General features: G+C 39.0%; 1 pseudogene; it reads left to right on the top strand.

Moving 5' to 3' along the window:
* Nucleotides 1–7,334: 7,334 nt before the first annotated feature.
* On the top strand, nucleotides 7,335–9,829 carry LOC109241472 (annotated as a pseudogene).
* Nucleotides 9,830–24,151: the final 14,322 nt, after the last annotated feature.

Here is a 24,151-nt window from a genome sequence, read left to right as displayed (position 1 = left end):
GCGCTAGAGGCGCGAGTATTATAATAGAGATTCAAGTTATGGACGTGAATTACACCTACGTGGAAGGGAGGTCATGAAAGAAGTAGAAGATACGATGCTAGATTTTTAGGTAGCTTGTAAAGGTGAAAAACGTATGAAATACTCAAATGCAGAAGGTTGTGAATAGTCCATACTTCGGATAAAAGGCTTGAAGCGTGAGGACACAGTATCCAGGAATAAGAGCGGCATCGTCAGTAGCATATCTTCCAGCCTATGGTATCTAGGTAACGAGAGATCTAGTCAAGAGATCAAAGAAAAGTTTGAGACGATGTGATGTCCTACTTGATGTTCCAAAATAACATAAGGAAATCTATGGTGCAAGCAAGTTGAAGGATGGTTGCAAGTAGTGTAAATGCATATGTGTAGATCGCAAGCTAAAATATGATAGTTTCTCTAAGTTATAAAGAGCTTAGTATAGCCTGAATGAGCTCAAACGAATCTAAGACTACTAGTATTTTGAAGAGATGGAATGTTGCCCTGGTTATAATGAGGATGTAGTAGTGATAATAAGGGATGACGTTTGGGCCTATTGAGTAATGATTTGATAAAAAATAGGGGTTGGGGTGGGGGTGGGGGGGTGGGTGGGGTGCAGCCTCATGAAATGCGCTTATGGAAATTATTCCAGATGTTCCTTGATGCAACGTGAGCCGTAGTGATTACGTATGAGGAAGCATTAAAGGACTTAGATTTATACATTTGTGGCTAAATATATGGTTTGTGGTTGCTGGAAATGTGAGACACAATTTTATAATGTTGTGGCTGATGTTGTTAAGCTTTTATAGGTGTTAATTAAGTAGATTGAAGAAGAAAAGATGTAAAACAAGTGATTGACATAATTAAGGTGCTAGCGTACGGGGCTGTTCTTGGAAGGCATTTTGTGAACATATAAGTATGATGTTCTGAAGGTTGTAAACAAATTTATGGAATAAGACTTGGATTCAACTCATATCTTGTTTTGCGTAAATACGAGCTTGCCGCTAAATACGATTTGCAAGATAATCGGAGAAACTCATATTGGATTATATTGTGAGAGGCATAATGGTCTTATGACACTCCGGAAGATTTTATTGATGTACTTCTCATGACCAGATGGCGTTATATACGCGTATATGTATATGGGATATGGGAAAAGGTTACGGCGTATATACGCACCACCTGATCAGCTGTGTTGATGATTTTGTCCACAGTGGCCGGGATGATGGGATGGCCTCAGAGGCTTGATGACGTTATTATATACGCGAAAATGACGACGTCTGGTCATGGGTCAATGTACATGTATGATAAGTACGTTAATAAAATCTCTCGAAATGTCATCAGACCATTATACCTATATCATGATATAAACCTTATCAACTTACGTATTTTCTGAGGCCCATGAACATATGATAGAATAATAAGACATGGGAATTCAAGAACAAAGGCAGTTATAATACTTCTATGAATAGAATCATTTATGGAAGTTGTGCATTTACTCGTATCGTTTGTATCATATGTAGATCATGCCAAAATAAAGACGGGATAGCCTGTACCTGAACCGATTTCATTAGAAAAATTGCACCGTATTCCCTTATAATTGCAAAAGCTAACAACAGTAACATAAATCCAATGCCTACCAAGTGCTCCATTATGTGTTTATTTGGTATTGGGGTACAAAAATGTTATGATTTCTTCAATATGCTCTAACGTGAGTTCTTAATAAAAAGAACAATATACTTGAATCTCTTGAAAATCTAAGAAACCAAATGAAGCAAAATGGTCACACACCTCTTAATCTTCCAAAATATGACATCTTGCAAGACTTTTGTCCTCTTAGGCTTTATCCAAAAGTCTACCCACCAATGAGTTATTTAACTACCCCCATTAACCAATAGTCAACCAATTACCACTACTGACTTATTTAAATATTACTCACTTTTCATACACTTTACGTATCCTACTATCAAGGTTGTGGGGTACCTTGTATGACATTAGTCAATAAATGCCGAGTATTGTAGGTCAGATCATCTTTTTATCCCAAATCGACAACCTTCAACGAAGCTCATTTTCTTAGATTCTTTTACCCTTTCTCCTTCACGTCACTTACATAAATGCGTATAACCTGAAGATAATCTTAGCCCAAGTGTGTCGATTAACTGAAGATGTAACATCTTTCCCCCCTTAGAAACATTCTTCCTCGGAACTATATAAACTTTGGTAGAGTCACCTTTGTAACATTACTACTACCACCTCTTCCTGTAGAAACTCAATAATACAACGCCACACATCAACAATGGACTCACACGACCAATGACAATAACTAACACAGGAATCCATACCTTAGGGTTGTGATGGACCCTTCTCTAGAGGAGCAATAACTGAGGACCATACTCTGTGACCTGAACGTTGTCAACTGATACGATTTTGGAAGGATCTCCAATACAATTTCGGAGCAATGAGACGTGAAAGACTGGATGTATAGGCTCCATGTCCGAAGGCAAGTCTACCTCGCCGTCGATTATCCGCATAAGGCTTCTGACGCCTTTGAGCTGCTCATAGCCTTTCTTATATAAGCTTAATTTTCCCCATCATCGAACCACCCTAAAGGCGACCTGCGCTTCCGTCCGTAAAGAGCTTCATATGGAGCCATCAGAATACTGGAGTAGTAACAAATCCTCAAGTGTCAGAATAGTACGCTCAGCTTGTCCGTCTGTCTGGAGATGAAATGTTGTACTAAGATACCCAAGTCCCCAATCCTTTTTGCAAGGACCTCCAGAAGTTAGATGTAAATTGAGCTCCTCTATCTGAGATCATATATATAGGGACACCATGTAGTCGTACTATCTCCGTAATTAAAGCGTTGCATAATCCTCTGTGGAATATGTAGTCCTAACGGGCAGAAAATAGGCTGATTATGTAAGCCTATCAACAATAAACCATATAGAATCGAACTTACACTAGGTACAAGGTAAGCCTACGATGAAATGCACATTTATTACTTCCCATTTCCAAGTCAGAATCTCCATAGCCCACAACAATCCATCGGGTTTTTGATGCTCAATCTTAACCAGCTGACAGTTAGGGACTGAGCAACAAAATCCGTTATATCCTTTTTCATTCCGTCCCACCAATATAGTCCCTGATATTATGATACATGTTTGTTGCTCATGGATGGATAGAATAACGAGAATAATGAGTTTCTCCCATAACGTGCCGACGCAGCCCTGCAACATTTGGGACACATAATCGTCCTCGATATATAAGGACCCCATCTTCTGTAATCTCAAATGGTGTGTTCTACTTCTAAGGGGTTGTGTCTTCTCCTTCTTAGGGTGGTGTCCTTATAATGAACTAATGGAGGATCCTCGTAACCGAACTCCAAGACTAGCTATCTGATGACTCTCATGGGATATTCCCCTCTTTCCTGTCTGTAAATATGACAGGCTACCCATATATCTACGACTGAGGGCGTCGGCTACCACGTTCGCATTCCCCGGATGGTACAAAATATCAACGTCATAATCTTTAAGTAGCTCCAACCACCTCCTTTGATGTAAATTCAATTCCTTTTGCTTGAAGATAGGCTCTTCTTATGATCCATAAAGATAGCAACATGAATGCCATACAGATAGTACCTCCACATCTTTAGTGCATGAATCACTGCGGCTAATTCTAAATCCTGGGTTTGGTAATTCTTCTCGTGCTTTCCTAGTTGTTTAGAAGCATAAGGTTCATGCAGCATCAGAATACAACCCAATCCAACGCCCGAAGCGTCACAATAGATAACAAAACCGTTGCTCCCTTCTGGGAGCGTTGGAACTAGTGCTGAAGTTAATCTGTCCTTCAATGCCTGAAACTCCGTTCGCAAGCATAAACGGCATCTTCAGGTTTGGGGCGTGAAATTATCTTGGCCAAAATTAATTAAATTTACATGAGATAGCCATGATTGGAACATAGGTACATCTTCACATGAGATAGCCATGATTGGAACATAGGTACATCTTCACATGAGATAGCCATGATTGGAACATAGGTACATCTTCAATACACCTGCCATACGGAGCAACATCACACCAAGATCTTCACATAAGGTGCAGAAGTGTAATACGAGTACAACCAACCCCATGTACTCAATTAGTTTCCTAACTAACCTCGGCGAGATAAAAGGAGCAAGAACTTTTGATGACTCTGACGTTACTTGTGCAGTTCAAAATTTCAACAAGTACATAGTAGATATATCAAATCAGAAAATCTCAGGTGAAACCATTTTGATGCTCACAACTCTTGGTTTTAAAGTGTTCTGCTCAGTCAACAATCTAGCATATAAAGAAGATATGCAAGTAAATCAGGTAAACAGTCAAGGAATTGCAAGTAAAGATAAAATGCTATACCAAATATCAGTGTGTCGCGACGCACAACGCAACTCACATTAACTAGAAAACCATCGATTACTCATAATCCGCGTGTACACCATCAAGAGAGAAACATGTGGGTAACCCTAGGGGAATGAGTCTGTATCCACACGCTGCACGGACAACTCCCATGTTGCATGGACAACTCGTGCTAATAATATCAACCGTACAGACAACTGTGCTATAATATCGACATTTGAATCCGCATGGATATCTCACGTGATGCACGGACAACTCACGTCTAATAATATTAAACGCACGGACAGCTCACATGCTATAAGATCAGTATCTGGATCCGCACAGTCAACTCCGTGCTGCGCAAGTTACTCACGTGCCAATAATATTAACCACACGGACAACTCACTTGCTATAATTTCAATATCTGGATCCGCACAGACCACTCGCGTGCTAATAATATATACCGCACAAACAACTCACATGTTGCATGGACAACTCACGTGGTATAATAACAATATCTGGATCCGTTCGGACCACTCACGTGCTAATAATATATACCGCACAGACAACTCACGTGTTGCATAGACAACTCACATGCAATAATATCAATGTCTGGATTCGTAGAGCGTGGTCACATGCACAATATCAAAATTTTCCTGGCATGGTCACCGGCATATCATCACAATCCGCCCAGCGTGGTCGTAGGCATGCAGGCGTAAAAGGCCAAAAACGTGGCAGCCCCTGTATTGAAAGATAGGTGGCAAGAATAAAATCATTATGGATTATGTGGTGGCTGCACAATCCATGTATAAAACATGTCTCTAAACATAAGAGTAAGCAACTTAAATCAAACACATTCTCATATGCATCCGATGAGGATTCAAACGTAAATATTGTGTGTTACAAACGAAAGTCATGTAAGCAAACCTTCAACAATTCAAGTTAATGTGTAATCTCTCTCAAAGGAATCGACACAGTTTAAGGGCCCTTATTTCTTCTTGCACGACCCATACGACACAACGAAACGAGCAAATGCACAATTTCTATTCATAGAAATATTAGAGATGCTTATGTTCTTGATTCCTCATGTGTCATATTATTCTATCATATGTTCATGGGTCTCAGAAAAATACGTAAGTTGAAAAAGTTTACTTCATGATATTAATCAAAGGCTTATGGTCTTACGACACTCCGAAAGATTTTATTACGTACTTCTCATGCATTGCACTCATTTACTAATACCCATGACCAGATAGGGTTATATACGCGTTATGTATATGGGATATGGGAAAAGGTTACGGCGTTATATACGCACCACCACCAAATCAGCTGGTATACATTGATGATTTACCCAAAGGCCGAGATGATATGATGGGATGTGATAGCATTCATGGCAGCTCAACATCATTAAAGGAGAAGGATGAAGCTCTGGAAGCTCCAAGAAGGCCCATGACAAGGTCTCAAACAAAGAAATTTCAAGACAAGCTTAATGGGCTTCAATTGGCAATTAAAAAGTGTCTTATAATAGAAGAAGAGCTCCAGCACAAGGAGGATCTTTGGGCCAAGTCTTACAACTATTTTGAGCTCCTTCTTTACTACTATATAAAGGGGTGCTTGTCTTCCATTGTAGAAGATCATTGAAGATTAATATTATTATTGTGAGTTCTTTTGAACCTTTGTGAACTTTATTTTGAAGATATTTATCTTGCAACCCTAACTAGTTCATAGCTTAAGGTAGTAAGATAATTCTCTTTCTTGTGATATCTTGGTTTTTTTTGATATTCTTCGAAGGCGACTAGTTTCTTTTACTAGTTGTTGTCGTAAGTTATTCAAACTAGAAGTCAAGATCCGAATCTAGTTCTTGGTTAGCTTATCTCTAGTGAAGGCAATTGGTTTCATAACCAACTTGTTGTCATTAGGATCTTGTCAAAGTCTAGATTAATATAATCTCGGGGTTCTTGGACCTTTCCTCGAATTTCGACATATCTAGTTTATTTTTCTTGCTCCGCTTGCATTTCTTTACTACTTTCGCATTTCATCAACTTATTTTCTTCATGTTCTTGGATCTCCCAACCTTTGTGTTATCAAGTGGTATCAGAGCGGTTGTATCAAGATTCCGTTCTTGATAAATCTTGGGGATTTCTTGAACAAAGGAGCAAAAAAAAAAAAACAAAAACGAAAAAAAAAAAAGGAAAAACATATTTGCTCTTCAAGAAATCAGATTTTTATTTGTGTTTGTTTCCAAAATTAAGGAAGGAAACAAGAAGAGGGGATCCTAATACTTTGATCTTGTTCAAAAAAAAAAAGAATCCTTTTCTTTGTTCAAAAAAAAAAAGAAGAGGTTTGTTTCAACTAAATCCTACTCTTTCTAGGATTGGTTCTTCACTTTCTTTAGTGCCCCAAATTTCGTTGTTTTACTACTAAGGGCTTTGATACGAGTTGGGTTTAATTATAAATCTACAAGGTATTTTCCAAAGGTTAATTGAGGGGAAAAAGGAAAGAGTGGGTGAGAACAATTGAGGGAAAGAGCCAAAGTTTGAGTGATATTATTATTATTATTATTTTAAAAAGATGTCTCATACAGGTGCTAGTGATAATGAACAGAGGGCTCTCCAAAAAGCCGAAATCCGAGCAAGAAATGATTTCACTCTACAAGCTATGCATCAACAATTCGAGAGATGAAACTTGCAATTCCAAGAGATAAGGGATACTATTGCCGAACAAAATGAGACAATAGCTGCACTTAGGAGGGGAAATCAACCTGATGTACAACCTCGAAATAATCCTAGGCCTCTTAATAGAAGAAATGTACCCCATGCCCCCATTGTAAATCAAGAAAACCCTATAGATGATTTTGTTGATGATCTTGATGTAAATCTAGATAGGGTGGGAAGAGATAGGAGGGGACAACGAGGTAGAGTAGAAGATGATAATATTAGCAGCATAAAAATGAAGATGCCATCTTTCAAGGGCACAAGAGACCCAGACTGGGAGCGGAAAGTTGAAGCCATCTTTGACTGTCACCACTACTCTGAAGGTAAGAAGGTTAAGCTTGCTGTTGTTGAATTTTCTGATTATGCTTCTATTTGGTGGAAAAAGCTTACAAGAGACAAACAACAAGATGGAGAACCACCCATTGCTACTTGGACCGAGATGAGAAGAGTCATGAGGAAGAGGTTTGTGCCTTCCCACTTTCAAAGAGACCTACAACTGCGTCTTCAAACCTTGAAGCAGGGAACCATGACTGTTGATGAATACTTTAAAGCTATGGATATGGCTATGATCCAAGCTAATTGTACGGAAGAAGAGGCCACTATGGCTAGATTTCTTAATGGTTTAAATAGAGAAATAGCTGATGTAGTAGACATACAACGTTGTATATGTAACTATAGATGAATTAGTAGATTTGGCTGTAAAAATAGAAAAGCAAAATAAAAGAAGGCAGCAAGCTAGCTCATGGAGAAGTCGGCCAAACACCAATTCCAAGAAGCCATGGCCAAAACAAGAAGTGATTTCTAGACCTCAAGAAGACAAGGGGAAAGGTAAAGTTGATGAGAAAGAAGGAAGTAAAGCTTTCAATTCTAGATCCTCTAAACCTTCTAGTTCCATTCAATGTCATAAATGTCATGGAAGAGGCCATATGATGCATGAATGTCCAAATAGAAGAAATATTCTGTTGAGAGAAGATGGAGGATATGAGAGTGAAAAAAGTGAGGAAGAAGAGAGAGGAGTAAGTGAAGATGATGTAGAACTTCCTAATGATGGTTTGGTTGGGGTAATTAGGAGGACTATAGATGGAGAATATGAGAGAAAAAAGTGAGGAAGAGGAAGAAGAGGAAGGTGTGAGTGAAGATGATGTAGAGTTACCTTTCAATGATGGTTTGGTTGGGGTAGTTAGGAGGATTATGACTATTAATTTAGGAATCTGTAGTGAAGAACAAAGAGAAAATATATTTCATACTAGGTGTGGAATAAAGGGGAAAACTTGTTCTATGATTATTGATAGTGGTAGTTGTGCTAATGTGGTGAGTTCACACTTGGTGAACATATTAGAACTTGCATGCATGAAACACCCTATAGACTCCAATGGTTGAATGATAGTGGTGAACTGAAAGTCAACAAACAATGCATGATTTCCTTCAATGTTGGTAGGTATGTGGATGATGTTCTTTGTGATGTGGTTCCTATGCAAGCTTGTCACATCTTGTTAGGTCGTCCGTGGCAATATGATAGGAATGTTTTTCATGATGGAAGAAAGAATAGATATTCTCTTGAGCTTAATGGCAAGAAGTATACTCTTGCACCTTTAAGTCCTTCTCAAGTGTTTGAGGATCAAAAGAGATTGAGAGAAATAATGGGAAAAGAAAAGAAACTAGGCCAAGAGGTAGAAAAAAAGAGAGATGGCCTAGAGAGAGAGAGAGGGGGCAGCAACTTGGGCAAAATGGTAAAAGAGGGTTTGATGATAAAAAGGAAAGTTTTGGTGAGCAGAAAGAGGCAGAGAAAAAGAAAAAGGAGAGTTTGTACATAAAAGCCAAAGAGTGTTTGAATGCAAGGAAAGAGGGGTTGCCCATTATACTTACATATAAAGAAGTTTTGATTAATTCTGAATCACTAACTTCTTCTTTGCCAAGTAGTGTTTCTTCTCTTTTGCAGGATTTGATGATATCTTTCTTGAGGATATCCCTAAAGGTCTACCACCTTTGCGTGGCATTGAGCACCAAATTGACTTTGTGCCTAGAGCACAAATTCCAAATAGGCCTGCTTATAGGAGTAATCCAGAAGAGACAAAAGAGCTTCAAAGGCAAGTTGAGGAGTTGCTTGAGAAAGGTTTTGTGAGAGAAAGCATGAGCCCTTGCTCTGTTCCCGTCCTATTAATACCCAAAAGGGATGGAACTTGGAGGATGTGCGTGGATTGTAGAGCAATCAACAAGATAACGGTAAAGTATCGCCATCCTATTCCTCGTCTTGATGACATGCTGGATCAATTGCATGGATCCAAAATCTTTTCTAAAATTGATCTAAAAAAAGTGGTTACCATCAGATTCGAATGAATCCTGGAGATGAATGGAAAACTGCTTTTTAGACCAAATATGGGCTTTATGAGTGGTTAGTTATGCCTTTTGGCTTGACTAATGACCCAGCACTTTCGTGAGATTGATGAATCATATTTTTAAGGATTTTCATGGGAAATTTGTGGTACTTTATTTTGATGATATCTTGATTTATTCTAAAAATCTAGATGAGCATGTGGAACACTTAAAACAAGTTTTTGAAGTTCTCAGAAAGCAACACTTGTTTGCTAATCTTAAAAAGTGTACTTTTTGTGTGGATCGTGTGGTGTTCTTGGGTTTTGTGGTTAGTTCTAAGGGAGTTGAAGTTGATGAAGAGAAAATCAAGGCAATTAAAGAGTGGCCTAAACCTAACAGTGTGAGACTTTAGCACCATTGCTGCTCCTTTAACTGAAGTTGTTAAGAAAGATAAGGGTTTTTCATGGGGAAAAGAACAAGATGATGCTTTTAACTTGTTGAAAGAAAAATTGTGTTCTGCTCCTCTTTTGCAATTACCCGATTTTTCTAAATCTTTTGAGGTTGAATGTGATGCCTCTGGAAAAGGAATAGGTGCTGTTTTGATGCAAGACTCGAAGCCCATTGCATACTTTAGTGAAAAGCTGAGTGGAACTACACTGAACTACTCAACTTATGACAAAGAGCTATATGCTTTGGTAAGGGCTTTAGCTACATGGCAACATTATTTGTGGCCAAGAGAGTTTGTGGTTAAGACTGATCATGAATCCTTGAGATATTTGAAAAGCCAAGGTAAGCTTAATCGGCGCCATGCAAAATGGATTGAATTCATTGAAACTTTCCCATATGTGATTGCTTACAAGCAAGGAAAAGAGAATGTGGTTGCTGATGCACTTTCAAGAAGGTATGTCTTGGTTTCTTCTCTTACTTCTATTGATGGGTTTTGATCAAATCAAGGAACTTTATTCTAATGATTCTGATTTTGGCAAGGCTTTTGCAGAATGTAAGTTGGGTCCTTATGAGAGGTTCAATCTTCAAGATGGGTTCCTTTTTAAGGAAAATAAATTGTGTATTCCTAATTGCTCTTTGCGTGAATTGTTTGTTAGGGAAGCACATTGTGGTGGACTCATGGGACACTTTGGAGTGCCCAAAACTTTGGATATACTTGCTGAACATTTTTTTTGGCCTGGCATGCGAAAGGATGTTGAAAAAGTGTGCTCTCAATGTCTTGAATGTAAACAAGCCAAATCAAAAGCCACATGGCCTCTATACTCCTTTACCTGTCCCTACTTCTCCTTGGATTGATATTTCTATGGATTTTGTGTTAGGACTTCCTCGAACTAAGTATGGTAAGGATAGTATATTTGTGGTGGTAGATAGGTTTTCAAAAATGGCTCGTTTTATTCCATGCTTGAAGACTAATGATGCGTTACATGTAGCTGATTTATTTGTGAAGGAAGTGGTTAAATTACATGGCATACCTAAAACTATCGTTAGTGATAGGGATGCTAAATTTTTAAGTCACTTTTGGAGAGTTCTTTGGGCGAAGTTGGGAACTAAATTGCAATTTTCTACATCTTGTCACCCACAAACTGATGGGCAAACTGAAGTAGTTAATAGGACCTTAGGGAATATGTTTGAGAGCTGTTTTAAAAGGAAAATTAACTTCTTGGGAAGAACATTTGCCCATGTTGAGTTTGCCTATAATAGAACTATCCACTCTTCTACTGGTAAGTCTCCTTTTGAAGTTGTTTATGGATTCAATCCCCTCACTCCCCTTGATTTGTTACCTTTGCCTACTAATGACATTGTCAATCTTGATGGTAGAAATAAGGCTGAAATGTTGAAGAAGATTCATGAACATACAAGGCTTGCAATTGAACAGAAGAATGAACAAACTGCGTTAAGAAGAAATAAGGGGCGAAAATCTGTCATTTTTAAACCTGGAGATTTAGTTTGGGTGCATTTTAGGAAGGAAAGATTTCCTGCCAAACGAAGATCCAAATTAGATCCAAGAGGAGATGGGCCATTTGAAGTCCTTGAAAGGATTGGAGACAATGCTTACAAACTTGACCTTCCTAGTGAATATCAAGTTAGTGCTACCTTCAACGTTTCTGATCTTTCCTTGTTTAATGCAGGCTCGAATTCGAGGGCGAATTCTCTTCAAGAAGAGGGGAATGATAGCATTCATGGCAGCTCAACATCATTAAAGGAGAAGGATGAAGCTCTGGAAGCTCCAAGAAGGCCCATGACAAGGTCTCAAACAAAGAAATTTCAAGACAAGCTTAATGGGCTTCAATTGGCAATTAAAAAGTGTTTTATAATAGAAGAAGAACTCCAGCACAAGGAGGATCTTTGGGCCAAGTCTTACAACTATTTTGAGGCCAAAATTAAAGTCCAAGAGGAGATGGAATGAGGCCCAAATATGCCCCAAAAGAGAGGAAATTCAGCAGCCCAAATAAGCCAAAAAATAGTTTCTAGAATATATATTTAATAGTTGTTTTAATCTATGTTGACTTGCATTGTCCTATATGTATGTTGACAACATTGGTCTTAGTGTGGGTAGTCTTCTATGCTTCTAGGGAATATAATTCTCATTTATTGAAGTCTTGACTAGCTCCTTCTTTACTACTACTATATAAAGGGGTGCTTGTCTTCCATTGTGGAGGAGCATTGAAGATTAATATTATTATTGTGAGTTCTTTTGAACCTTTGTGAACTTTACTTTGAAGATTTATCTTGCAACCCTAACTAGTTCATAGCTTAAGGTAGTAAGATAGTTTTCTTTCTTGTGATATCTTTGGTTTCTTTTGATATTCTTCGAAGGCGACTAGTTTCTTTTACTAGTTGTTGTCGTAAGTTATTCAAACTAGAAGTCAAGATCCGAATCTAGTTCTTGATTAGCTTATCTCTAATGAAGGCAATTGGTTTCATAACCAACTTGTTGTCATTAGGATCTTGTCAAAATCTAGATTAACATATTCTCGGGGTTCTTGGACCTTTCCTCGAATTTCGACATATCTAGTTTATTTTTCTTGCTCCGCTTGCATTTCTTTACTACTTTCGCCTTTCATCAACTTATTTTCTTCAAGTTCTTGGATCTCCCAACCTTTGTGTTATCAGGATGCCCTCGGAGGCATGATGTTATGAACGCAATACCCATGCATGGTCTGACAATTATACGCATATGCATGACATTATAATATTAAATGATTCACATAGCTATTCAGATATACATGTTGAGTCTTTTAGTCAATGTTTCTCTCATGTCTATTGTTTACCGATTTTCATTCCTTACATACTCGGTACATTATTTGTATTGACGTCCCTTCTGCATGGGGAGCTCGGTTCCATGCCTGCAGGTTCCGGTTGAAAGGTTAAGAGTCCTCCAAGTAGGCTATCTGCTCAGCGGAAGATGTAGGTGTGCTCCATTTGCTTCGGAGTTGCTTATTTGGTCAGTGTGATTCAGACATATATTGTTTAATCTGGCGAGGCCCTATCCCGACCTTGTCGGCCTATGTTCAGTGTACGAGTGATCATTGGTCTTATTATTGGACATTATGTCATATGTATAAGTTTGTAATCCCCATGATAACTCGGTTCAATTACCTAGAATGATACGAAAGATACGTTACGTTGGTACTCGGTTGAGTAAGGTACCGGGTGCCCAAAGCGACACATCAATTTGGGTCGTAACAATCGCGTTACGGCCGGTTGGGCAGTTACCACTGATCAGTTGGGGAGTCATGCATCATACAAATGGATAATAGTCTCGAAGAGAAGCATTATATATATGTAAGTATGATATGCATATACGGTGTTAGAGATTCCGGTTAATTCTTATATGTCTTTAATTAATGTTGAATTATGGTTATGTTTCAGTTCTACCTTACATATATGACGTCCTTTTATTGGGGACGCTGCGTTTATGCATGATAATCAGTTTGACGAACCCTCATAATAGACGAGATCGGCATATAGCAAAGGATCGGTAAGACTCCACCTCATTCGGAGTGCAGCTGAGTCTATTAGTCATCGTGTCAGAGTTATGCTAGAGACTTATGGGTAGGCCGCTACCCTATCCTACTGATGTCACATAATCTTAGTGGGTTTGTAGACTACCCATATGTATTCATTTTGTATAGAATGTCAGAGGCATTGACTACCCATATGTATTCATGTTTTGAGAAAGATGGTTCATTGATACTGTGGTTGCCCACTTACAGTTATGCACTACGGGTTGTTGCATGTTGGCCCACGATGGTCACGGAACGAATAGTTACAGAATGGTTCGCTCGTGCCAGTACGGCATCTCCAGGTTTGGGGCGTAAAATTATCTTGGCCAAAATTAATAAAATTAAACATATATTCTTCTTTTATACTAGATAGCCATAATTGGAACATAGGTACATCTTCAATGCTCCCGCCATGCGGAGCAACATCACACCAAGATCTTCACGTAAGGTACAGAAGTGTAATACGAGTACAACCGACCCCATGTACTCAATTAGTTTCCTGTATTTTGATGACTCTGACGTTACTTGTGCAGTTCAAAATTTCAACAAGTAAAGAGTTTGATGCTCACAACTCTTGGTTGTAAAGTGTTCTGCTCAGTCAACAATCTAGCATATAAAGAAGATATGCAAGTAAATCAGGTAAACAGTCATTACTCAGTGTGTCGCGGCGCACAACCCAACTCACATTAACTAGAAAACCATCGATTACTCATTATCCGCGTGTACACCATCAAGATAGAAACATGTGGGTAACCCTAGGGGGATGAGTACATCCACACGCTGCATGGACAACTCACATGTTGCATGGACAACTCGTGCTAATAATATCAACCTCACGGACAACTGTGTTATAATATCGATATTTGAATTCGCATGGATATCTCACGTGATGCACGGATGACTCACGTCTAATAAGATCAGTATCTGGATCCACACAGACAACTCATGTGCTGCGCGGGCAACTCACGTGCTAATAATATTAACCACACGGACAACTCACGTGCTATAATTTCAATATCTGGATCCGTTCGGATCACTCACATGCTAATAATATATACCACACAGACAACTCACGTGTTGCATAGACATCTCACAATCCGCCCAGCGTGGTCGTAGGCATCCAGTCCAAATCGTATCACACATGAGCAAGTATACAAGACACATGTATGTGATACAATAACATGCTAATGTGTGCTATCATAACTCAAACGACAATTTATTACAGAAATTGTAATTACCAAATTTAATTAGGGAATTAGCCTCTTTGTATCCTTTGGCTCAAATAGTTCACAGCGACGGTACAAATATGAGCAACATTATAGCTTAAAGCTTAAGACTCAACATTAAGCATATCATAGTTTCACTCAAATCCAACTCTGAATCGATGCTCAAATCTCGAAAATTCACCTTATGAAATCTGACACAAAAACCACAAATGTCACGACCCAAATCGATGTGCCGCGAAGCACCCAGTACCTTACTCAACCGAGTACCAACGTAACGTATCTTTCGTATTATCATAGGCAAAATGAACTGGAGTAAAGCATGAGGAAATACAAACTTATGACGTACTGGCCTGTAAGACCAACTGAATATAGGCCGACAAGGCCATACAATCTTTCACAGGTCCTAACCATACCAACCAAATAAGCAACTCCGGAGCAAATAGAGCGCACCAACACCTTCCACTGAGCTGATAGCCTACTTGGAGTTATGGAAGTTATGCATTTACTCATTTTGTTTGTGTTGTAGAGATCATTACAAAAGGAAAGAAAGGATAGCCTTAACAAACCTGACCCGATTCTTTTGACAAACTGATAACAATACGACAGAGGATTCCAGAATTACTAGAGAAAATGAAGAAACGTGCGGACTTTGAGGCAAGGGTCCACGTCTGTAGATGAGTAGCCCTCATAACACTTCATTTTGATATCTTGAATACAAGACACTATAATTAAATTCCTTCAATTCTTTACACTTCAATTCCTTCAACCAAAATTCATTCCTAGTTTTCATAGCAAAGTTAATTCATTTATAGCAACGTTGTTGCTAAGTTCTTAAGGCCAAGATTTTGTTTGGATAACAACGCGATTGCTTCGAGCTTTTCATACGACTTGTTCTGGTTGGGCAGTCATGCTATTCATTTACCACCGAGCTACAGCCGATCGGGCAGTCATGCATTTACCATCGAGCTACGGCCGGTTGGGCAGTGTACATACTTACCTCCGAGCTACGGCCGGTCAGGCAGTTACCACTGATCAGTTGGACAGTCATGCATCATACGATGTTGAATATACGGTGGCACTTCAGTGATTCAGGTTGATTCTTTTGTCTTTAATTCATGTTGACTTATTGTTATATTTCAGTTATGCCTTACATACTAAGTACATTATCGTACTGACGTCCTTTTGTTGGGGACGCTGCATTCATGCCTGCAGGTATAGATAATCATTTGTAGTGCAGCCGAGTCTATGAGTCATAGTGTCAAAGTTTTGCTATAGCTTATGGGTAAGCCGGTACCCTGGCCCATTTGATGTTAAATAATCTTAGAGGCTTTGTAGACAGTTCAGCTTGTACAGTATGTTAGAGGTCGTGAAGGCCGCTAACATGTTTTAAGAACGATAGTTTATTGATACAGTGTTGCCCATTTACAGTTGTACATTATGAGTCCTGGCCATGTGGGCCCATGATATTTACAAAAGGAATGAGTTCAGCTAAGTCGACCTTTTTACGTTCTAGAATTGGTCAAACGATCAAGAGGTAAATAGTTATTCGCTCGGGCCAGCAAGGCATCGGGTGCCAGCGACACCTCCCTAGGTTTGGGGCGTGACTATATTTACTTTGGATCATCGATCGAATAATTCTTTTCGTTCTTTCTTAACTTTCTTTGTTGCATGCATACTTTGCTTATCTTAGTGCCCACACATATTGGAATTCCATACAACTCATGTGATCTCGAATATCACTTCTGATTTTGCTCCCCGTTCGTTAGCCACAGTAGGTGCTACTTTCTTATGGAGTGCATGCAATGTTGTTGTGGGATTATTATAACAAGATTGTTCCCTCTTTGGGTCAGTGAGCTTAGGTTGAAGCCTTCTTCCTTACTTCCTCGGATTGTAGTACTTAGAGAAGACCCTCTGACTCTTGTAAAGCTGCGAGCTCATTTGTCACGACCCAAATTGATTGGCTGCGACGGGTACCCGGTAACTTACTCAATCGAGTACCAACATAACTTATCTATGATAGCATAGATAGGAAGACATGAGATAAGACATCTACTCTTTCATTAGATTCGAATAGCGGTCCCGAATTCAATTTGAGTCTATTTTGACTCTTCCTTAGAGAACTGAGCCGGAAGGCTGCCTCAATAACTAGAATACAACATGTGATACGACCATATACATAAGACATATGTTCCTATAAGGCCAAAACAAACCACTCGTTTTACGTACATGACATGTCTACAAGCCTCTAAGAATATATAATTTTCATAAAGGTCGGGACAGAGTCCCGCCATACCAAACAATACACGTCTCTCATGTAACACCGCCGCTAGATTGATCCACCTAGGGGTGATACTATACTTCCATCCGGAGTAATTAGATTGTAAGGGGTATTTTAACCCCTTACAAATCATGAAATCTTTTTAAGTCATTACCGGGGCAGCATTCCATTAGAGGATCCATCAGCTCTCTTAATTTCATGAGCTTTATCCCAAGAACTTATCCGTACTTAGAAGCCATAGGCTTAAAGGTATGCCACTGACGATGCTGCTATCATTCCTGGATACTGGATTCCCGCGCTTCTGGCCTTTTATCCGCATATGGACTATTCACAACCTGCATTTGAGTATCTCGTAACTTGTTCACCCCTTACCTATCTTTACCTTAAAATCTTGCATCGTATCATTTATATCTTTCATGACCTGCCTTCCACTTAGGTATAATTCACGTTCACAACTTGAAGCTCTATCATAATACTTGCACCTCTGGGGCATACACAATTCGGTGGGAGCTTCATACTAACTTCTTATCGTAGAGCCGCTGTAGAATATGGCTGTTTATCTCTCTTGTTCCTCCGATTTTAAGGGTGATCCTGCAACATTTTCAATCACAGTTTCTATAATTTTCTGGGTCCAATAATCAGACTCTTGATTTACCTGGTTGATGTAACTCTTTAGTTCTTCTTAGTAGCCTTCATGTAGGCTTAAGCTATCTTATCTTCTAACTGGCTTTGTCGTAGAGCCGTTATAGAATATAGCTACTGTACTATCTCTCTTGTACCTCTGATATAAAGAGAGATTCTGCCATGTTCATGAAAATAATTTTCGGGGTCCAATAATCAGACTCCGGTTTACTTATATGGTGTAACTCTTTAGTTTCCTCCTTCTTCTGATCACCCTTTTTGAGTTTTCTCCTGATCTGCGGTATGGTCTTAGTTATTATGCTTAGCCTATCATGGGCACTATGGTTCCATGATATAATCCTTTAACAATTTGATCTATGACCTGCGCTCAATCCTTTCATTTAACTTATACTCTCTTCTGCGGTTGCATGATTTTAAACATAGATAATACTCCAAAATCTTGAGCGTACATACATAACTTATCCTAGTTCCCACGCATGCCAAAATTGTGCACCTCATACGGTCTCGAATATTACCTTCGATTTTTTGTGAGATTGCTCTAAACTATTGAAGAACATGCTGAATTACCCGGTAATTAACCAATTACCCACATAATTAAGAATTATCTTGGTGGAGTTTCTTCATATGATAGCTGCTCTGTGACCTGAACGTCAAGGAAGGATCTCCGAGTTTATTCATATGTTTCGGCACGAGCTTTGGAAGCTGCAAGTTCAAAAGTATGAGTTTGAAGTTAGGCGCGATTCATCATTTCGATGTTGTTATGTATGATTTGAGGCCTCGAGTGGTATATTCGAACGGGTCCCAACTGGCTCCAGTGAGATGCACACGTGGTTCCGATCATTTTATCTCTTGTTGGATTGCTGAAGGAATTTCTGGTGCTGATTTAGCCGCATCTTCGAAATAGTGGTATCAGAGCATAGGCTAATCAAGATTTCTATTTCCATAATCTTGGGAGGTTCTTGAGCAACAAAAAAAAAAAAAAAAAAAAAAACGAAAATTAGCCCCAAAAAAAAGTGCTCATTATTATTTTTAGAATTCAAGTATTATTAGGTTTCCAAGTCAAGTAAGGAAACAAGAAGAGGGGGTCCTTGTTTTTGATGATTTTGGAAACTTCTTTCCTTATTCTTGTGGGTTTTGGGTTTCCTAAAATTCTTTCCTTTTTTTTTCCACTAACCAATTCTTATTCTTCCTAGGTTTGGTCATTCACTTTTCTTTCTTTTTCTAAATTCTAATCACTAAGGGTTGTGAATAGTAAGGTTTATTAATAAATCTAGAGATTAACGACCAAGAATTGCATCGAGTGGGAAAAAAAGCAAGAGAGGTGAGAACATCATAGGGAAAAGCCAAATTGAAAGATATATTCATAATGTCTCGTACAGGTAGTGATGATGAACAAAGGGTTCTTCAAGAAGCCGAAAATAAAGGAAGGAATGATTTCACCCTGCAAGCTATGCACCGACAATTTGAAAGGTGGAAAAACGCTAAGCTTGGTGAAATGTACCTGCTCCAATTGTAAATCAGAAAAACCTTATCGATGATTTTAATGATGATATTGATTTTGATAGGGATGGAAGAGATAGGAGTGGGATGATAATATAAGTAGTATAAAGAAGAAGATGCCATCTTTCAAGGGAACAAGGGATCCGTACCTTGATTGGGAGAGAAAAGTAGAAGCCATCTTTGATTGCCACAACTATTTGGAGGGTTAGAAAGATGAGTTTTCTGACTATGTAGTAATCTGGTGGAAAAAGCTTTCTAGGGACAGATTGCAAGAACGACAAGCATTCGTTGCTACGTGGGCTGAGATGAAGAAGGTAATGAGGAAGAGATTTGTTCCATCACACTTTCAAAGAGATCTACAACAACGGCAAGGGTCCATGTCTGTAGATGAGTACATTAAGGCTATGGAGGAAGAGGAGGCTACAATGGCTAGGTTTTTGAATGGTTTAAATAAAGAAATAGCTGATGTAGTCGAATTACAGCAATATGTAACTTTAGATGAGTTAGTTGAATTAGCTGTAAAGGTAGAAAGACAAAACAAAAGGAGACAGCAATTTAGCTCATGGAAAAGTCGGCCAACCTATTCCAAAGAAGCAATGGCCGAAATCTGACGTAATCGCAAGAGAAGGAGCAAATTGGAATCCAAGGATGGGGGTAAGCCTTTTATGTCAAAAACATCTACTTCTACTTCTTCGATTCAATGTCTCAAGTGTCAAGGGAGAGAGCATAAGGCTTTTGAATGCCCAAGTAGAAGAAACATTCTAATCAAAGAGGATGGGGGATATGAGAGTGAAAAAAGTGAACCAAGTGAAGAACAAGAAGAAAACTTTGTAGAGATTGAAGAAGGAGAAGAGATGGAGTACATTGATAGTGGGGTGAATTTATTAGTTAGGAGTATTATGCACGTTAATTTGGGTGACTCTAATGAAGAACAAAGGGAAAACATATTCCATACTCGGTGTGGGATCAAAGATAAAATTTGTTCTATGATAATTGATAATGGGAGTTGTGCTAATGTTGTGAGCGCATATTTGGTGGAAAAGTTAGGGTTGGAATGGACGAAGCACCCTAGACCTTATAGGTTGCAATGGTTCAATGATAGTGGATAAGCAATGCATGGTCTCCTTTAAGATAGGAAGGTACGCTAACGAAGTTCTATGTGATATAGTACCCATGCAAGCTTGTCATATCTTGTTGGGGCGCCCATGGCAGTATGATAGGAGTGCTTTTCACGATGGGAGGAAAAATAGATACTCTCTTGAGCATAATGGCAAGAAGTACATTCTTGCACCTTTAACTCCTTCCCAAGTGTTTGAAGATCAAAAAAAGATGAAAGAATCAATGGGGAAACGTGGGGAGGGATCAAAACGAGAGACTAAAGGGATAGATAAAGAGGTAAAAAATAAAATGAGGTGTGAGGAAAGAGAGCAGGGCAATGAGAGAAAGGAAAAGGTGGGGAAGAATGAAAAAAAAGAAAGCATTGGTGAGAGGAAAGAGGCTATTATCTTGCTCACTTATAAGGTAGTTCTACTTAATAATGATTCACTAACATCCTCTTTGCTTAGTGTTATTTCTAACCTTTTGCAGGATTTTGAAGATGTTTTTCCTGAAGATCTTCCTAAAGGCTTACCACCTTTAAGAGGATCAAATTGATTTTGTGCCGGGATAACAAATTCCTAATAGGCCTGCTTATAGGAGCAATCCCTGTTCCGTGCCCGTGCTTTGGTGCCAAAGAAGAATGGCACTTGGAGGATGTGCATGGACTACCGCGCCATCCTATTCCTCGTTTAGATGATATGCTTGACCAATTGCATGGATCTCAAATATTCTCTAAAATTGATTAGAAGAGAGGATATCACCAAATTAGAATGAATCCTGGAGATGAGTGGAAAACCGCCTTTAAAACTAAACATGGATTGTGTGAATGGTTAGTGATGCCGGACGTTTGAAACAAGTTTGTAACAACAATTGTATGCAAATCTATCCAAGTGCTAGGCGTTGAGGTAGATGAAGATAAAATCAAAGCGATTAAAGATTGGCCTACACCTAAGAGCATTACTGAAGTTAGAAGTTTTCATGGACTTGCTATCTTTTATAGGAGATTTGTTAGAGATTTTAGTTCAATTGCTGCTCCTTTAATTGTGGAATAGAACAAGAGCATGCATATAATATTTGAAGGATAAATTGTGTTCTGGTTGAGGTATTGGGGCTGTTTTAATGCAAGATTCCCAATCGCTTTTTTTAGTGAGAAGTTGAGTGGGGCTGCATTATTCTACTTATGATAAAGAATTGTATGCCGGGCTCTTGCTATATGGCAGCATTATTTGTGGCCAAAGGAGTTTGTGATAAAAACTGACCATGAGTCCTTAAGATACGTTAAAGGCCAAGGTAAATTGAGTAGAAGACATGCCAAATGGGTTGTATAGTTGCTGATGTGCTTTCAAGAAGGTACGCTCTTGTTTCTACTCTTACTTCTAAATTGAGAGTATTTTATCATATTAAGGATTTATACGTTGACAAGGATTTCCTTAATGATTGCTTCATGGACAAGGATAAAGCTGTAGAAGCACCAAGAAAGCCATTCACAAGGTCTCAAGCCAAGGAGAAGCAAGACAAGGTTGTTGGGCTTCAATGGGAGATTAAGAAGGCGCTAATGGTGGAAGAAGAGCTCAAAAATTATGGAGAGGATTTAGCTAAGTGCTACACTCATTACATGGTCCAAGTCCAAGTCCAAGAGGAGGTTGATTGGGGTCCAAGCACCAGCCAAGGAGGGCCTAAATTAGGCGCTAAATCAAACTTGGCCTCCAAGGTAGTTAAGGTTTGTTAGGACATATTTGTTGCTTTCTGAGGTAGTTAAGGTTTTGTTTTTCTTTTCCTAAGATTATTGGAATTACTTTCCAAGATTGATTTGGTTTTTGTGTGTGGCTACTCTTGGATTTATTCTTCAACCTTCAAGACTCAACTTAACGTGGTAAGATTAAACTCTTTCGAAATCTTAGATCACTTCTAGGTGAAGAAAGGTGATAAGTTTAGGCTTATTGTTGTTCTTGTTTTTCTAAAGGGTCGGGTTTCACCATCTATCTCTTGTTTTTAATTCACTACCAAAGGCGATCAGTTCTTTGTAAGCTAATTGTTGTTGTTAGGATTCAACTTCAAGAATAGACTTCTTGAATTCAAGAAACTCTTTCTTGAATTCCATATATCTTTAATTTTCCGTTCTTTTTTTTTAGCTTCCGCACGTTTCTTGATTTTCTTGTTTTTCTTGGTAATTCTTGAATCCCCTATCGTGTTGTTAGCACTCTGACTCTTGTAAAGCTGCGAGCTCATTTGTCACGACCCAAATTGATTGGCTGCAACGGGTACCCCGTAACTTACTCAACCGAGTACCAACATAACTTATCTATGATAGCATAGATAAGCAGAAATAGATATGAAATCCAGTCTTTTAGTAGATTCGAATAGCGGTCCCGAATTCAATTTGAGTCTATTTCGACTCTTCCTCAAAGAACTGAGACGGAAGGCTGCCTCAATAAGTAGAATACAACAAGTGATACCAACTTATACATAAGACATACGGGCCTATAAGACTTCTAACCACTCGTATGCCAACAAGGCCATACAATCTTTTACGTACATGTCTACAAGCCTCTAAGATATATAATTTTCATAAAGGTCGGGACAGAGTCCCGCCATACCAAACAATACACGTCTCTTATGTAACACCACCGCTAGGGCTTGCGTCTCATCCGGGACATCCGGTGTAATTAGATTGATCCACCTAGGGGTGATACTATACTTCCATAACCGTACTTTATAGCATCCCAACGTGACTCACCTTATATGGGTATTTTAACCCCTTACAATTCATGATCTATTTCAAGTCATTACCAGGGCATTCCATTACAGGATCCATCAGCTCTCTTGATTTCATGAGCTTAATCCCAAGAACTTATCCATTCTTGTCACCTTTTCACTCACATTTTCTTATCCTTACTCCTGTCTTCCTAAAACCTTGTCGCTCTACCATAATTTAGCTTGCGACCTACACATATTCATAGATTTCCAATGTTATTGTGGAACATCAACCGAGACGTCACATCATCTCTAACTCTTCTTTTACTCTCTAATTAGACCTTTCGGTACTTAGAAGCCATAGGCTGAAAGATATGCCACTGACGACGCTGCTATCATTCCTGGATACTGGATCCCCGCGCTTGGCTTTTATCCGCATATGGACTATTCACAACCTTCTACATTTGACTATCTCATAAGTTCTTCACCTTACCTTTCTTTACGTTAAAATCTTGCATCATATCTTTTATATCTTTCATGAGCTGCCTTCCACTTAGGTATAATTCACGTTCACAACTTGAAGCTCTATAATAATACTTGCACCTCTGGGACTATATTATGTTATGGGACTTTTTGGTATATTCGAACGGGTCCCAACTAGCTCCGGTGAGATGCACACGTGGTTCGGATCATTTTATCTCTTGTTGGATTGCTGAAGGAATTTCTGGTGCTGGTGTAGCCGCATCTGCGAAATAGTGGTCGCAGAAGTAACTTGGCAGATGTGGGATCTTCTTCGCATAAGCGAAGTAAGCTGGTTGCACAGAAGCGTCATTTTTGGGCGCATCTGCGAATCGCAGATGCGGTGAGTTTGAGCGCAGAAGCGAGGAGCTGCACAGATGTGTGATTGAGGTCGGACCTGCGTTTGCGCAAAAAGGAGCTTGTTATGCAGGTGGGAAGGACGGGTCGCCAGTGACTTCTCCGTAGAAGCATTTTGTGGTTGCAAAAGCGAAGCCGCAAAAGCGATTTATTTTTCGCAGGTGCGAACAGGCCTGTGCAAAACCTATATTTCGAGGTTTAGGTTCTTTTATCAAATTTGGAGCTATGGAGCTCGGATTGAGACGGTTTTTAAAGCGATTTTCACTATATGGATTGGTGTAAATGTTCTCTACTTAGTTTTGATTATATTTCATGAATCTATCCTCGTTTTTGGCATTTGGTTGATGATTTCAAAAGATAAATTTGGCGTTACACCGCATGTTTTCGTACGTGAAAGTACGCCATAAGTAAA

This window comes from Nicotiana attenuata, unplaced genomic scaffold, assembly GCF_001879085.1.
Source record: "Nicotiana attenuata strain UT unplaced genomic scaffold, NIATTr2, whole genome shotgun sequence".
NCBI lineage: Eukaryota > Viridiplantae > Streptophyta > Magnoliopsida > Solanales > Solanaceae > Nicotiana > Nicotiana attenuata.
This window is presented reverse-complemented; position numbering and strand designations above follow the sequence as displayed.